We start from the raw sequence: 15,577 nt of genomic DNA, 5'->3' as shown, positions 1-15,577 counted from the left end.
GAACACTGATGTGAAGGACCCACTACTCTTATTTTTTTTTGCTTCAGCTTCCCAAACTGCTTTTCCTTCATGAGAAGTAACACCTCTGCACATAAAGTTAACACAAAGCCAAACAAAAGGAGGTGCTGAGGAAGTTTCTAAGTGCCAGTCCTGCAGTGAAGCACACATGGGAAACACATCAATACTCAAATGAAGCTCTTTTTTCCAGTTACAAAAGGATATGTTTCTATGATTTTTTGCCAGCAACACCTGACAGCATCCTCAGGCCCAACCCTATGAACTCCAGAATTCAAACAAAAATTAGGTCTGCAGAACTATGAATTGAGGGGAAATTTCAGAGCACCAATCAGACTAATGATTTGCCCTACACAACAGAACACAAGCGAGCAAACAAATTCTGATCAGAAGCAGGAGCGGTGTACAAGTTCTAATTCCCATAAAACGTCTGAGTTCACACATCAATGCACTGAACACTCAAATTCTGAGAGTGAGATGAATTTCTAGGTCAATAAAAGGTGATGTTACTAAACAGGCCAGAATCTTAAAACATTATTTTTGTAATAATTTAAAAGAACATAAGTTTTGGAAAAGAAGGAAAAAAAATTAAAAAATAGCCAAAACCCCAAAAAAACACCCCATGAGTAATCCAGTAGATTGATGATTTAAGTATATTTAAAGGTTGGGGTTGTTGCTTGTTGGCTAACCTCCAGTTTTGGCTCTGGAACTAGGGAAAGATAACCAATTTCCATTTTTCACTTGCAACTGTAAGTGGCTTCTATAGAACAGAGGGTATCTTCCATTCCTATAGAAGAACTTGATTTCTGAGTTGCTCATAGTTTGTAAATACAGCTAACTCATTTTGAAGCTAGGCTTATTCTGTTTATTCCTGTATCTGCCATAGGTTAGTTTTGCACAGGAATACAGGAGAACACAGAAAAGCAGTTCCTGCTTCATGGGAGGGTCTTGTCCTTTATGCTCATTGAAAAGAGCTGTGAAATAGATATGTTGTCCTGAAAATTCATAGTTTATCTATTCCACATAAACATGTGAGGAAAAAATTATTTCTTCAATATACTCAGTCCTTGCAGTAACAAGAAATCTGTTTGGGTAAATTCTCTTGGGGAAAGGACTGCTCCCGCTCACTGAAGACAAAAAACCCCAAACAACACAGCAACAACTGCTGAATCTCTGGGAGTCTTACAGCAGGGCAAAGTTCCATTTTCGCTGCAGGTGCGATGACTGGTGTTACCTGACCCAACTGTTGGACACCAGCTCAGCAGCCAGGTATCTGGAAGATTTAGCTGAAACTTCAGTAGTAGTGCATCCTGCCTTACATCTGCCTTTAGCTGTACATTTCCAAGTCAAACCAATGTGCTACTCTTTCACCTCAAAGCCAATGCTTTTTCAAGTAGCCAACAAATTACAGAGATTCATAATTAATATACCAGAAATACATGCAAATAATTATGATCAGTCAGTAGTAAGTGTCCTTCATGTCCAGTCTTTTGGGGTAAGTCAGTGCAATTGGATATCCAGAGATTAATAATCAGAGATCCAAAGATGAGGTTTTAACCCATGGATCACTTTTGTGTCCTGTCACAGAAATGAAAGCATCAAGCTTTATCTTAAAGCAGTTTAGGTGTCTTGGTCCACTGTCTAGCATGTAAAGCAACTCTAGAAACTCAGAAGTTTAGAAAAGTTCAATTTCCTGAGTAAATTTATTTATGGTCCTGATCTTGTATTACCTTTGAGTTTAAGATACTATTTTTCCTTTAATTTATTCCCCCATATGAAGTGTTGTCATAACCTATCTCAACCATTTTTGCAACAGAATTATCCGTTGTTGCCTCCTAATTTACGTCCTTATCATGCTCTCTTGTGAAACCTGTTCTGATAGGAGTTATTCTGTCTTTCAGCATGGTGTCTGCATACAGGCTAAACAAGATCTTAGCCTGTGAGATGTTGATGGTTTCCTTTACTGAAAATCCTTTTCCCTATAATCGTACTCTGCTGCTTTGCAGAGTAGGATTATCACATTTCTGACAAAACAGTAGGTTCTGACAGAGGTTAACATTAATCTTAATTAAAGTCTGCTTTTAATAAACTATCTCGGTCATCAGTGGAGCACGATAGGCTGCTTCAAGGGGCAGTAGTGAGCAGGAGCCTGGCTGGAGACAATGCCAGTTTTTTAAATGGGAAAGGAAACTCAGTAAGATACTCTGTCATTTCATCTCTCTTCCCAATGATTTGCTGCTACACTAGAGGAGCAAGTACTTGTAAAACATATTAAGCTTGCATAAAATTCCATTACTTTGGCAAAATGAAGTCATGCTAAGAGACAGAATTTTGCACTGTGTCCATATTAGGAAAATTAATTCTTTGGATGTATTTTTTTTAACCTCTACGGGTGGTCAGGCTTTGGAGTGCAAGTAGAAGAAATGACTTCACCATCTTCAGCTGTACTGGCTGTTACTTTTGGCTGTTTCATACATCATGAAATCTGGTTAATTATTATTGGAGGTTTTAATACTTGTAAGTCCTTCTGGGTGAATTTAATAAAACATTTATTTTTATTGCTTATATAACTAGCTAAAATGTTTTTCTTGGTAGAAAACTGTACTGTTTTTGCCAAAACAGGTTATATTTCAATTTTGGGAAATTGCTGGATAACTAATATTCCCATTATCAGTGGTGCTTGTGCCATGTTATTAAACCAGGCTTTATGGGGATATGAAAAATTGTTTTTGACAGGAATCATAACCATTTGTTTACACTAAGCTGTATGGCTCTATCCCATTTGGAGTTCAGTGCCCTTCCTCTCATGCAGTGATACTTAACCCATAACTTCCTAGCTGTCTGTCAGCCCTCAGAAGTCTCCATTGTAAACTTCTCAAACAGGTCTGTGTTTGCCCCTCCATGTCACGGAAGTAAACCTAGGCCTGTGCCGGCCCCATGAATGCTCCTCTTTCAGTGCATTTGAAGGAGTGGAGCCACCAGGAAAAGTCCACTGCAGAAAGAGAACTGCTAAGAGAGGTCTGGAAGAGATCTCTTTATGTAGCCCATCAGGCAACCACATCATATAATCTCTTCCTTAAACTGAGAAAGTGTCTTCCTAAAAGTAGCTAGGTTTCTTGCCATCCATATTTGTAATGAAAAGCCACTTCAGTACTCTGCTTATTAGTAACCTTGTCATTCCCAGCCTAAATGTGGTGGTGATAGGTTTGATACTCACTTTTCTGGCAAGTATGAAAGCTGAAGTGTTTCTTTTCATACTTTTAGCTTGATGGATATGTAGACAAAGAAAGGTTCTCATCAGCCTTTGATTTGCTTGACTAAGAAAGACGTGCTATTAAAAGTTTCCTGTCATAAGATACTATTTTCATTTCTCTTACCACTCTCTTAGACTTTCCGCATGTGGATTCAAGTCTGACTTCACCCTGAATGTGACTTGTACAGATTACTCCAGGTAATGCCTCACTGATGTTTTGCAGAATTAGCTGCCACTTTCCTGGAACTTTCCTGGTATATCCCAGGATTATGGTTGCATTTTCCTCTCAGAAATGATTTCTTACCATTTGTTCTTCCACTGATTTTCCTCAATGGTTTCCAAATAACTGACTATAATATGAGAATTCTGTAAGGTTTTATTGTTTTTATTAGCCCACTTTGCATGCCTGTTGCTCATGTTCTGGTCGTTTTGTTCCCCCCTGCGTCACGTCTCCTGACTTAATGTTGTCATCAGATTGATGTCAAGGATATTGTAAAAACACTAATTAAATCAGCCCCAAGACTGATATTTCAGGAAGTCACCATTAGTGACTTTTAACCTGATACTATTCATTTTCAGTATGATGTATGACTATCTAACCTTTGTTCAGTTTCTTGTTCACCTCATGTTCCCTTTGCCAATTCCATCATCTCCAGCTTAGGTCATACTTTTCCTCATAACATCACATCAAAAGCTGCATGGGAGCCTAAGAAGAGTCAATGTGCTTAATTTTTCCTGTTTAAAGATGGAGACAGACACCACAGTAATGTAGCAAGATGTTCTGCCTTTGCCAGCATGGCCAAAATCATAATCCCTTTGGGGTTTTTAATTGTTATTCCATCTTAATGCTGCTTTCCTTCTTGTCTTTTTTAACACATGTGCCCCTAACCACCTCTCCCAGGGCTCTGTAGTCCTTCTTAATGGTTCCCAGGCTGCTGCTGTCAGTATCACTAGCACCCACATGGACCACTATGAAGTGGGTAAGGACTGATTAGACCAGGCAGCCTCTCAGCACCATCCCTGATCTGAGCCCCTGGTAGGCAACACGCCTCCCTTGAGACTGGGTCAAGCTGACAGATGGGTGCCTCTGCGCCTTTCAAAGTAGAGTCACCTACTGCTGTGAGCCACTGCTTTTTTCCTGGAGATATCAGTAGTGATCCTCTTCACTGGTGCAACATCTGGTTGTTCATTTGGTGCAGTGTGTGTGTCCTTGTTAGCCTCCTGCAGAACTGCGAAGCAGCTCTGGGTGGGGATGTTGGATTTAGGAGGAAGCCCCTTGCTTTTAATTGTCCTTTTTGTCTTTTTTTGTTGTTGTTGTTGTTGTTGTGGGGTTTTTTTTGTGTGTTTTTCTTTTTTTTTTTTTGGGGGGGGGGTGTGTGTTGGTGTGTTGTGTTTTGTTTGTTTGTTTTTTGGGTTTTTTTGGTTTTGGTTTGGTTTTGGTTTGTTTTTTTTTGTTTGTTTGTTTGTTTGGGTTTGTTTGTTTTTTTTTTTTTGCTTTGTAACTAGCTCCCAGCTTCCTGGATTAACACCCTCCTCCTTTTCTGTATGTGCTAAAATGGACGCTTGTGACTCCTGCACAGTTCGGGCCCGGAGCAAGCAGTCCAGCTCCCCCTCAGCTCCCCTGACACCTTTCAGCTACCGACAGAATCCCACAGCTCAGCCCCTGCTGCAGAAGGACTCCGCTAGGGTGCACCGAGCGCAGCCCTGCCCATTGTGCACCCTTGCCTCAAGGCACCACCTTTCTATACCCCGAGCTCCGCGCTGCAGCCTCCCCTCTCACCGGCTCTGTCTGGTGCCGACGCTGCCACCGCCGGAGCAGCCAGAGCAGAGTCCCCTGAGCCGGCCCTGGCCCTGAGGCGAGCGCTCACCTGCTCACTCGAACTGCCGCGCCACACTCCCACTGCCCACTCTGCTCGTCACAACCCTGGCCACCCGTGCTCCCTACGGCGCTGTTTTATCCTCCTCTGGCCGCCCCCTGTGAATCCCTGCTCGCCTCAGCGGAGCTGCGGCTCCTGGGCAAGGCCTGGAGAGGGTTCGAGGCTCGCTCGGTGGCTCTCGCCGCGCAGAACTGAGGCTCCTGGACGCGGGGTTTCCCCTCTCCCGGGGGTTGAAGGCTCCTCTCTGGAGCTGGCAAAAAAACCCAAATAAATCATAATTTAAAACCAGTAATAATTAACAAACATTATTCCAGCCATCACTTGTTTAATTTTATTTAATTATTCTCTTAATTATTAAAAATTGTCATAGAATAGTGACTTTTAGTTACAGACCTCTTTTTTATAATCCTTTGTTTAATTATATTAGATAATTCCATGGTCAGTCATGTAAGGTTGTTTTCCCTGACATTCCTGAACTAGTAGAATCATTACTAAGCAAAGACAAAAATAGTATCATCTTTTTACTACTTCCTAAACTATTAAGTGAAGAACTATGGTGATGTGAAGAACACTTGGATGTTACTCATTTCTAGTCTTTGGATAATTAGCATTTTTTTTCCAAGTGTCACATTTCCCAATTTCATTTCCCTTTCTAGTCATATTATGAAGTTCCCTAACCATACCAAAAGCCAAACCCTGGAGAATATACTCCAATAAAAGTGTCCTTCTCCCTGTTCCCCATAGATACTGTCAGGTGAATCAATGCTGAGTTTTACACACTGTTCTTTCTTTTGTATTTCTAAAAGGAGTAGCTTCAATCGTTTTTTCACTTCCCTACTGACTGATGAAAATTCTTGCCCTTACATCATGACATTGCTTCAGTACACCATGGCATGGTAATATTTCATCACAGCTCTGGAATTTTAGACCTGCTAAGTGAGAGGTCCAGGGATGACACATTAGAGAGTAAGAATGATGGGTACTTGTTTATAGCCCTTCCTGAAAAGATCCCAGAGTGCATGCTAAACTTTACAAACCAATTACCAACTGTTCTATTGAACTGATGATGAATTACATTGCTCATCATTGAAATGCAGCTACCTTAGGGAGAAGGCAAGGAACTTTTTAACAGTGTACGAAAGTATTTCAACACTTCAGGAGAGAAAATAAATAATGCCATAATCAACTGAGCAGAAAGAGAATGTTTAGGTAAGTAGTTATATATAGTTGTTTTAACTGGATGTAGGCCAGAAACCTAGTAAAAAAACTACTGCTAATGCAAAAAATGGAATTGGGATTTTTAAGGTACAAGTGATCAGTTCTTTGGTTTATATCTTAATGCACAACACCTCAGGCAGCAGAGTTGTAGCTGAGCTTTCCTTTACAACTGGCTTACCAACATTGCCTCCTTTAGTGGGCAAGAATGATGTCTGTTTTCCTCAGGAATTTACAACAATGTGCCCCAGGGCAAATTGGCTTCTTTAGCTATTTTCAGGACATTTCTGCCTCTTCTTGTCATTTTAAATGGCTAGTTTTTAGAGGTAAGACTAAAACGTGTTCTATTGCATTAGATTCTGACAAACTAACTAGCAAGGTAAGAGATTCCCTTACTTTCTGCCTGCTCAAATACTGAAGAGAAGCCTCTCTCAGGACAGCTAGTGTTGAATGTGCTTTCTTATTTTGTCTCCAAGACTTTTAATGGAGAATTCAGAGAAAAAGAGAGAAAACAGGAAAATTATATGCGGTCACAAGGCAATATTCCTTCTTGACATATATGAAACATCCAGAGTCCTTTTTAAAAAGGTTAAAAATAACATGAATTACTCTAATTACTCTGTTAGTCTGACAGCAGCACTCATCATAGTCTAAAATGTAGCTGTATTCCTTTAGCTAAAGCCATCAGCTACAGGAAGATGGAACAGGTTGATCTGAAGTCTCCTACAAATAGCAAAATTGCAATGCAGTTAGGCTCAGTAGGATCATGGCAAGGAATGTACCAAAGAAATAGCTGGTTTGTGTATGCATATGTAATTGAGACACTTTTACTGTCTTTTAATTGCATTATTAATGAAATGTATGTATCTGCAGGGAGCAATGTGACACAGGAGAAAATGTAGTGGCTAGAAGGGCATTTCTAAAAAGGATGAAAAATCTCTTCTGTTTCAGGACTGAGGCTGAACTGACATTTTCATGGCATGAATAATGGATGGTTTATGTGTCAGTCCACTGGAACTAGAGTGAAACAGAACTTCCTAAACAGCTATGTGGAAGTGACTGAATAAATTCAGAAGTTATCCCAAGAGGGACAGTTTTTCCTGCATCTCCTTAAGAAAGTGCTTTGCTTGCTAATCTTTCTCTCCTTGATTGATAGAACATAAAAGTCTATGAGCTAGCCAGAGATAACAGCTTCCTTTTTGACTTAGAGAACATTTAACAAGGAAATCAAAGAATATCTGCTCAAGTTCCAGGATACAAATGGGTTAACAAGTTGTTCAAATTATCTGCAATAGTTCTGACATTGTGTGGGACTGTATAGAGAAGCAGCAACAGTACAGTCAGTTGGTTGTTTAAGTTAGTGTTAAAAAAAAATATAATGAACACCAGTCTTGCTTAGGCATCTGAGTAGATATAAATACAGTGGATTAAATCTTTACCTAGTTTAAATTATTATAGCTTATATTGACTTCAGCAGAGTCATCGTTACTCTGGTGTTAATAAATGGAACATAGAAAAACTGGATAGAACAATTACAAGTGTCCATATACATTTCAGAATAAATTTGTTGTCACTCTTCAGAAAATCAACTACTGTCATGGAAAATCAGTGAAAATCTCTTTAACAACTGCAAGAGGTACCTTAGGAATAGCTTAGGTTAGAATAGGAGAGAAAATAAAATTGGAAATATTATAATACTGTTATATATGTTGATGTTGATGTACATATACATACATACATTTACAATGACATTATATAAAAATATACATATAGTATTTGTTACTCGATTATGTGTACATATATTTTTATATACATATATAATATTGTGTATTGGTTTTGTAAAAAAGCTCATAAATGGGTGATGGAAAGCTGTTGAAGCTAGGGAAAGAACAACCAAACATTGTGAGAAGGTTTCACCGTATTTGTTTTTGTTTTTAAGTCTTATTGTTTCTATTAAAAGACTTCTAATTATAGGATCAAAGAGCCATTCAGGTGGGAAGGGGCTTCAGGTCTCTGGTCCAACCTCCTGACCAAACCAGGGTCATCCCTGGGATCAGATAAGGCTGCCTGGGGCTTTCTCCAGGCAGGCTGTAAAACCCTCCAAAGATGGAGCCTGCACAGCCTCAACCTGTTCCACTGCATGACTCTCCTCAGGGTAAGAGTTTTTTCTTTATATCCAACCCAAACCTCTCTTGCTTCAACTTGTGTTCACTGCTTCTTGTCCTTCTACCACAAAACTGGTCTTCCCAGTTGTTCACCTGAAAGCTTGCTTGGGAGTCCATTACAATTCAATGTGCTCATAAAAACTTCAGGGAAAGCACCCACTTGGAGAGGATTTTGTGTAACTTCTGGCTGACACTGCCGATACTGATTGCACTGATAGCAATACTAGATTAGGCAGGCTGTGGTTCTTGAATTTGTAAATGTTATGTTTCTCTTTTTGTTTGGCTATATTGTGAATATTTTGCCAGCACTTTCTTACCCATACTATTTCCTGGACAACATTAATATTGATATTAATATGTTCATAGGTTAGTAAAGCATGACTATTAAGAACCTGAACAAAAATCTGCATGTAATTGTGGCTTGCATGCCAGTTTTCCCTATATATATTTTAGTATGAAAATCTAAGAAAGAGAGATTAAAAAGGATTTTCACTTCATAATCACCTTCATAATGACATCTGATGTTCCATTACAGTCATGCTTCAAAAGTGGGGTGTGGGGGGGTTAAGCAGCTGTCTACCAAAACACTGAATGTTGATGTAGCAAGCTTAGTAGGAACTGGATAGAACATGTCATTGGGCACCTCAGAGAAAAGATTTTCTTGTGGCTTAAATAAATAAAGCATCTTGACAGACTTAGGAAAAAGATACTAATGTTAGGCAAAACACATTGTGTGTAGCTGTATATTCAGGTAAAAAAGTTCATGTCATAAGTACTCACATAATGCTGCTTCAGTAGAATAATTTCTGAAATCACACATTGTTCAGTCAAAAAACGAACAGCAACATTTGGCCTATAATGAAGGACCTTGTCATGGTATAAGACAGCCAAGATAAGGCTGCCACCAAAATACTCTTAATTTCATGCTAAGAACTATGGATGGGAGTCCATGTTTGCTGTACCTTTCCATAGCAACAAAAGTCTGCTAGCACTTAATAAATAATGAAGCAATCCTGTGTTTCATGGTTTACAGACTTTCAATAACTTTATATCAATACTTTAATTACATTTCCTAGGTTTTTACAGGAGAAGTGTAAAATGAGAAGGTAGAAAAAAAGCATGACTGAAAGAAGAAACTAAATATATCGCGGGAAAGAGCCTGAAGATTAGCTTATTTCTGGCAGAGTTAGCCTGATCTACAATCAGAATGTGAGATTTGAGCAACTTTTTTTTTTTTGGCTTGTAAAGCTACATAGTGTAACATTTTCATTGGACTACACTCAAACTGAGTCTTTGTCCAGCAACAACAAGCTCCTTAAGCTGTCCACTTTTCACATGCACACCTGCTAATATATTTTAAAGGAAATACTAAAAATATGTTGCAAGTAAAGACATAACAGATGTCAGTAAGAATAAATGAGGTGATTTAGAATTGTATTAAAATCTTCAAGGTGCCTGGCTGGTGAGCCATGCTCTAAAGCACTGCAGATTGACCTCAGCTGGAAACAGGATATAGCCAGCAAGTAAAATTGCTGCAGTGGATCCTTGTCATTACTGCTCTCTGTACAGCACATTACACTCTCACTTTGGTCTTTTAGTGTGGAGCTGAAGTTTGTAAGAAATGTTGGAAAAGATTTTGTGATCTGTGGTGAGTTGGGTCCAACACAGTCAAAACTCTGTAGATCTGCATCTGTTGCATAGCTGTGGAGGACTGAACTTAGAGATCCATTTGGTCCCTTTCAGCAGCAAATCCCCAGCTGGGAGCAAAGAGGGAAATAATAGACTGGATTTAAAACTGCAAAGGCTGGGAAGTTCAGGAGTAATTTATAGGGACAAATTTCCTTGCAAGAAGAAACATTATAAAGCAAAAAACAAGCTCCATAAGTAAAACATTATTTGCTGTAGAAAGATCTAAATATGTTGTGTATTGGATAAGGTAGGTTGCTATGTTTTCCTTTTTCTGAGTCTGCATGTGTTTTCTTCAACTGTAACATGTATCAATGATAAATTGGAATGTGCCAGAAGACCTGGGGGCCATTTAGGCACCTTTTGTGCATAGACACAAGGATTGCCAGCACCTCTTTATTTTGGAGACTTATTTCAGGGAAGTGTGTGGGAGAGTCTGCCCTTGTGAAGCATGCTGCTGAGCTGATGGCCAGCTCCTTCCTAATCATGAAGGATTTAAAGTCTTTTAAGCCCAGCATATCTGTACTGACACAGAAATAGGATAAATAGCTACAGAAAGAATTAATTGGCAGTGTTTAAATACCAAATGACCATGAACTAAAAGGTGAATATTAGTTGGATAGCAAAATTGCCTTTTTAGAATCATAGAATACTTAGGGTTGGAAAGGACCTTAAGATCGTCAAGTTCCAACCCCCCTGCCATGGGCAGGGACACCTCACACTAAATCATGTCACCCAAGGTTCTATCCAGCCTGGCCTTGAACACCGCCAGGGATGGAGCATTCACAGCTTCCCTGGGCAACCCATTCCAGTGCCTCACCACCCTCACAGTAAAGAACTTCCTCCTTATATCCAATCTAAACTTTCTTTTTCAAGTTTTAACCCATTACCCCTTGTCCTATCACTGCAGTCCCTAATGAAGAGTCCCTCCCCAGCATCCTTATAGGCCCCCTTCAGATACTGGAAGGCTGCTATGAAGTTTTTATTTTTCTTCTAAAAGGACTAATGTTTTCTAAAGGGAGTAAAAGCTACCTAAATTGTAGACACTCTCTAGTTATCTCTAACACCCTCACTTTATAAACAACGATCTTTTTGAAACACCGCTTTCAAACTCTAATCACTTGCACAGATGTTCAGTCAAAACAAATATTTTATGAGAGAGGTTGGTAAGCTCTAGGAGATGAAATTTGGGATCGAAATCAAAACTTGTAAATAGGTATATAAACAAGGTCACTATTTAATAGGTCCATCGCAATTGCATATGGAAGAAAAATGTTATAAATCCTTTCTGCCTGTCATAGTCCAGTACATACGTTAAAGAAAGCAAAACTAATCAAACACTGAAAGGTGACCTGGTGGTCTAATTAACTAATGCAATTCTCCCAAATAAAATACATTTTTTTCTAAAATATGCTAGATGTTACAGGTAAAGCTATCAAACAAAAATTCATATGGCCATGGTGTTTTGATTTCCGGGTTAAAATAACAATACTGACCTTAGCATGAGGTAAATTCTTGAGATTAATGACCAGCTTGGGTTAATGATCCTTGGCTGTGCTTCTGACCTTCGTCTCATCCCAGCTGGTCGTTAATCCTCAGGAAATTTACTGCGCCTTCATTGTTATGACTTACACGGCCCATGTACAAACCTTGGGAGCTGCTGAGAATGTGTAAGTGGTACTTTGCGTCTAGAACTCTTACAACTAAAAACAAACCAAAACCAGCTTTGAAAGTTTTAAGAAATCAGAAGGGCAAATCATATGACTTTGATCAAAGTATTGCTAACAGCATTCATTGTGTGCTGTTTTCTCTGTAGGAGTCTTGAAGTGATTATTGAAGAATATTACAGAATACAAAAAATGTAGCATTTGGCATTGACTATCTGGTTTGGGCATTTCTGAAACAGCTATCAACTTTGCATTTAAATGCCAAATGCAATATTTTGCCTTGATGTAATTCTTCAAAGTACCATTCATTCTCCTTTCACTGGAAATGGTGCAAATCAGAACAATGCTTTTCTGAAGGTATAAGATGCGTGGGAGGTTTTTCACTCATCAATTATTTTTCCCTATCTGCCTGTCACATTTTTAACTCTTTTATTTAGCTATAGCTTATAGGTGGAGGTTATGAGGCAAAGAGAAGATGTGATTTGCCTAAGACCCTACAAATAGCCATGTATGGAGTTATAGCTAGAAGATGGGATTTTTCTGATGAATGCTGATGTTAGTGTTCATTCCTGAGGACCATTTTTCTTTCTCTGTCTGTGGTAAGGATGTGATGTTTATAAACCTGATGACGATATATAAACCAGAGTTGTCTTTCCTAGCACAAGTACTTCATTAGAGTTCCAGATGTAGAAACAAATAGGAAGAAAAATAAGTGATGTGATACTCCTTTCTACAGCTGTTTGAACTGGCAGCTCTGCAAAAACAAAAAAACAACACAGAACGCATGGCTGAAATCAGCCATAAATACTTCATCGTGTCAAAGGTCCTATTGTTAAATTTGAGTCTAACTAAACTTCCTTTTCCATCCAAAAAGGAACAAATAAGAAACCAGGAGTTTGAGTGGAAAGACATCCTAGCATACTTTAGCCATGTAACTTAATGTCTGTTGAACTTATTTAAGCAAAGACACTTTTTGTAAATTAATGGTTTTAAAGGTTAAGGAAGCCAATTATTACAATGCAGACCACCCTCCTGTAGAACAGAAGCTTTTAACCTCAAATAGAGTATATGGAACATCCTCTATAAAAATAACTTTTCCTTGCATGTGCTACATGGAAAGAACAGCACACAGCATTTCATCCTGAGGAGGGGTGCAGGAACAAAAAAGGTCACTTCTCAGGTGAAACTGAGTGCTGGCACAGGGTAAAGTGCACAATATGCACTTTTCTCTGAAGGAGTCTTGCTCAGTCTCTTGGGTGCATACAAATCTGTTGAGGGTCCTGCTAGTATGGTGTGGGCAGGACAGTGGCGTTGCTGCTGTGGCTGTTGTGCTGAGGGTACACTGGGGAAAAATAAAAAGTAGTGGGCACTAGCCTGTGTTCCTCCTCCCAAAATCGCTTACAAGTAGATAGCCATGTGTGACACATCTTATTTAAATATAAATTTGAAATTTGTCATGCTGCTAATGCTGCAGTAAGAAATTGTACCTGGGCAAAGCCACTTGTTCTCCATCCATGAGCATTTCCAGCACTCCACAGCTAGGGGAGCAGGAAAAAGAACCCCTACCCCGTCATCAGCAGGCTGAATAATGTCAGCCTGGTTCTGAATCAGGCTAGTGGCAGTTAGAGGCCAGGCTTGCATTAGTTTGCTTCCCCTGTTCTACCTGGGATAATGGTGGGCTCCTTGCAGCTCTTCTGAAGCTGGCTGCTCTTCACTCAGAAGCAACGGGACAACCATTACAACAGGAAAAAAAATCCCAACTCCCTAAAACCACATTGTGTTCTTAACCATCATTACTGGCATGTTTGTACATAGTTTTGCTAAGGAGACAAGATCTTATTTAATTTAAAGTTGTACAGCATCTGCCGTCCTCTTCCAATTTTTTGTGACTTTCTTGTTTCATTTCTCTACTGATAGGCCCTTCATTGCCTACCAGTAGTGTTCAGACTAAGGAAAATTGGATTCGAAGCTGTGGAAGTGCTGTATTTTAACCAACAAGGAAGATAACCAGTGAAAGATGTAAGGCAAGTTTTTTTCAAGATATAAGGCTTTTTGTTTGTTGGTGTTTTTTTTTTTTCCATAAACAATTGATCACCTAATGTCTTCCCAGCATTCCCAGATCCTCCAGTCTGAGAGACAAAGAACCCAGGAACAGAAATAACACAGCTACTGTTTTATTTCCAGTATAATCTCTGGCTCTGTGCAGATGTGGACAGAGCAAGCAAAGAAGTGGTTTTCCCAAGAGAAGAAAAAGCAACAAAATGCAGTTGCTTTACGAGGATTGTTATTATGTCAAAAGCACTTTTTATTGATAAGAAAAATCATCTTCCTTCACACACGATATATAACTTCATAAACCCACCCTTTAGAACTATTTGCATACAGTATAAGCTGCATTCAAAAATCAATGAAACTCTTTAAAATGTTAAAATTTTATTGAAAGTTTTCCTACTACATTTTCATAATGTGGAAGTAGAAACAATCTGACATTTCTCTAGGTCTAAGAGGATTTCACTGAGATAAAATGAGAAGTTCAGAATTTGGTAAAGTCTAGTTTTAGTGCAGACATGGTATCTTCTAATGGAGGGGAAGAAGGAAGAGAACAGGTCAGGAACCAACAGGGCATTAGTTCTTTTGAAGCCCTGTGCTCTGATGAGGTAAAAATGGAGGTCTTCAGTCAGCAGTGAGATGGTCAGAAAAACACCTGAATTCAGCTAAAGACTTTTTTTTTGGGAACAGTGGTGGATGCTGGAGGTTGCAGTCGGTTGCCATAACAAGAGACAGGAGGCTGAAAATTTCCAGGTGTCAGCCAGTGTGCCTTCCAGTAACTGTAGTTATCATGACTGTCACTTAGAGCACCTTTGAGTTATCTGCTCAGTGTGTGTATATATGTATATTTTGTATATATATAATAATGTATATTTCTATGTATATTTTGTATATATATACTTTGTTTCTAAAGGCATAATCTCTGAAAAAGCGTTCCACTTGAGGAGTACATGTTGAAATCCACAGCAAGGGCTGTACTAAAGTTCCTTCCCAAATAAAACTATTATTTAGTGCTCAATTATTTGCTACCAGTTTGAATAGAAGCTGAAGTTAAATATGGTCACACCCAACTCACAACATATGTGCCAGAACAAGAAGAAAACAATTAGTCCTTCTGTTCTATTAACACCACATTTACTGTGGAGAAAAAGTTTCTTTCTTCATGCAGGAAGATTTTTAAAAGGGTTTCTTTTTCTCTCTAGCTGTGCCAACATTCCTTTCACATTAGAAAGCTTGAACAGATTTAAGCCCTCATTCAAGGCATGGTTTGTAGTACAAACATGATACAGTTGTCAACACACAATGCACAAACAGACGGGGGCAAAAACAGACCGAGTGGAGCAGCCGCTAGCCAGTATAGCAAAACTGCTTGTGGAGGGGGAAAAAGAAGCTATTTTTACAAACAGCTAGCGAAGCTCTTCGAAGTCTCAGAAAGTCTATATTTGGAGTAATTATGTGACTGTGTTACATCTTGGCTAATTACGGCAGTCATGTTAAATAACAAAATTATTCAGCCATTTCTGTTTGTGTGAGAAATGGTCCCAGATGGTCACCCTCATCCATTTCAGACCAGTGTAGTGCAGCAGTGCTACTTATTAAGAGCATATGGGGAAATATTTGAAGTGCAGTGTAACTTGCTTTATACTGCAG

At 39.1% G+C, this 15,577-nt stretch overlaps 1 long non-coding RNA gene across 1 annotated transcript; it reads left to right on the top strand.

Moving 5' to 3' along the window:
* Nucleotides 1–1,386: 1,386 nt before the first annotated feature.
* On the top strand, nucleotides 1,387–8,921 carry LOC133215349 (uncharacterized). The gene is made up of 4 exons (XR_009726390.1): nucleotides 1,387–1,510; nucleotides 3,404–3,466; nucleotides 7,312–8,284; nucleotides 8,345–8,921. It is a non-coding gene; the product is annotated as an uncharacterized LOC133215349 (long non-coding RNA).
* The last annotated feature ends 6,656 nt before the right edge of the window (nucleotides 8,922–15,577 follow it).

The sequence above is a fragment of the Neopsephotus bourkii genome, unplaced genomic scaffold (assembly GCF_033783945.1).
Source record: "Neopsephotus bourkii isolate Nb327-2 ecotype Australia unplaced genomic scaffold, CSIRO-AGI_Nbou_v1 NB_962, whole genome shotgun sequence".
NCBI classification, from domain to species: Eukaryota; Metazoa; Chordata; class Aves; order Psittaciformes; family Psittacidae; genus Neopsephotus; species Neopsephotus bourkii.
Note: the sequence above shows the minus strand (reverse complement) of the source record. Positions and strands in the feature narration are given on the sequence as shown.